This window comes from Triticum aestivum, unplaced genomic scaffold, assembly GCF_018294505.1.
Source record: "Triticum aestivum cultivar Chinese Spring unplaced genomic scaffold, IWGSC CS RefSeq v2.1 scaffold234342, whole genome shotgun sequence".
Classification (NCBI taxonomy): domain Eukaryota; kingdom Viridiplantae; phylum Streptophyta; class Magnoliopsida; order Poales; family Poaceae; genus Triticum; species Triticum aestivum.
Genome location: NW_025227496.1, coordinates 755 through 2,834, shown reverse-complemented (window position 1 = coordinate 2,834; position 2,080 = coordinate 755). Strand labels below are relative to the sequence as shown.

Here is a 2,080-nt window from a genome sequence, read left to right as displayed (position 1 = left end):
TCTTACTTGAGACTACATATTACCTCTTTCAGGGCAGCTTATGATGAAATATGCATCTCATGAAGACCACCATACCTAACATATTTCCTACCATATGGTACCTACCATTCAAACCTGATTTACTTCAAATGCTTCTATGCATGCAGATTTCAATCATCTCCAAACTTTGCAAAACTGGAGAAGTTCATGATTGTAGGCTTCCGTGTGGAGAGCAACGTCAATTTTCCTATTTGTTTTACCTGCATGGCTGTATTAATGCATTATCAAAGCATGGAACTGTAGCAAGGGGGCAAAGGCAAGGTGAGTAGAAGCGGATTGTCGGTGTACCATGCTGATCGTTGTTGTTACCCGAGCATGGAGGTCGCACCTGCTGGATGTGCTTTGCAGCTGCTGAACCGAACCGTTCCTATGTGTGTCGATGGTGTCCATGCGACCACGCACCAACACTTGACACAGTATTGGCTGGGTCCTGCAGGCCAAGCTGGTCCATGAGCGCGTTCACCGGCCTCTTCTTCCTAAGTGGTGATTTGACTGTAGAGCATGCAACATCAAGTAGTATGTGAACAAATGAAGTGATCGAATATAGAAAACATGTATGAACCACAAATCATCAATAATCAAAATCTGAGGACCAACATGTTCACAAGGTAAGGCAAAAAAGTTCTTCACCAAAATTTTACTGCAGCTTATTCCTTTTATTTTCCTTTCCTTAACAGAACTGCACAATTATTAGAAGAAAATCACCTTTGATATATATATCGACTGTAGATCAACGCCGAATCACTAATAAAAGTGAGTTTTGGGAGAGGGATTGGCGAGAGGAGGGGATAAAAAAAATCATGAGCATGTACCTGTTCCCCTAAAGAGACGGTTGCAGCAAGGTCAATCTGAGTGCAGTCCCACATGAGGAGCTCGGCTCGGAGGCCACGGCTATGGCAGCATCGAAGCGCTCGAATCCGTGGCCGAGGGTTTCCTCCTCCTCCTCATGGCCAGCCGCCGTGGCTGCTATAAGTGCGCCGGCATCGGGTGGCGTCTTCCAGCTCCGGGATATGGCTACACGAGGTGCTGGGCGAGGATGCGGTGGGCGAGCAGCCGGCGGACGGCGATGAGGTACAGGAGGCTGTGGGCGAATAGGGAGGAGGCGCCGCTGGATGTGGAGGAAGGAGGACCAGAGGAGGGAGAAGCGAGGACACGCTGCCGGGTCGTGCGGCGAACAAGGGCTAAGAAGCCAGACCAGGACGCAGTCTACGGCGGTGTCGGTGATGACGGCGGCGGTGGCGGCGGCTCATCGAAACCTAGGTCGAGGACTCGGGAGATGAGAGATCGACAGGAACATTTTTTTGGAGTGACCGACAGGTGTACGGGCGCTGCAGATTGAATGGTGCTAGATGGGCTTTGTGCGGGAGGGAGGCCCAGTTAACCACAGTGCACCGAATTTTCCACGGGAGTAGACACCCTCAGGACAGCTAGCCCACGTAGCGATTATTACGGGATGAGGCAGCAATCAGACGGCTGGAAACGGTTGAAACACGAGATCTGACGGCCAAAATCGCAAAGGGCGTGAGAGAACTGGGAAGTGGTTCAGTTTTACTATCCTTAATTGGGCTAAGGTTAGCTACGACGACCTGGGTTTGAGACCCGCTTCTTCTAAATTAGGATAACCATTTCTCTAGTTGAACTGCCCGTTTTTGAAAACCGGGTTTTCAGAAAAACTATCTGGTTTCACTCGATTTCACCTTTCTAATCGCGGAACGATCTGTGGAGCTTAAAAAAACAAATGGTGGGCCGATTATGGTTTTATCTGGTTCGACCGCCTGTTCGGTCTGGTTTTTTAAAACCACGGTTCCGCCTGGCCCTTCTCTGATGTCCGGATTTGATGCCTATTTGAGGGACATGGTTGGACGACCGGCTCCCATATCCTTTCCTTGGATGCGGTCCGCAGATGGATAGTGTGTCCATTTTAGACACCGCATTTGTCGATAGACGGGGGACCAGTCCGCAGACATGGATGCGGGAGGTGGCCAACCAAAGCTGTCTGCATATGTCCGGTTACATTTTGGAAGAATTTTAACGAAAATGA

General features: G+C 49.7%; 1 long non-coding RNA gene across 1 annotated transcript; it reads right to left on the bottom strand.

Moving 5' to 3' along the window:
• Nucleotides 1-29: 29 nt before the first annotated feature.
• On the bottom strand, nt 30-1,355 carry LOC123172754 (uncharacterized). Its single transcript, XR_006485697.1, has 4 exons — nt 852-1,355; nt 670-718; nt 328-531; nt 30-247 (listed from the first exon to the last, which is right to left on the bottom strand). It is a non-coding gene; the product is annotated as an uncharacterized lncRNA (long non-coding RNA).
• Nucleotides 1,356-2,080: the final 725 nt, after the last annotated feature.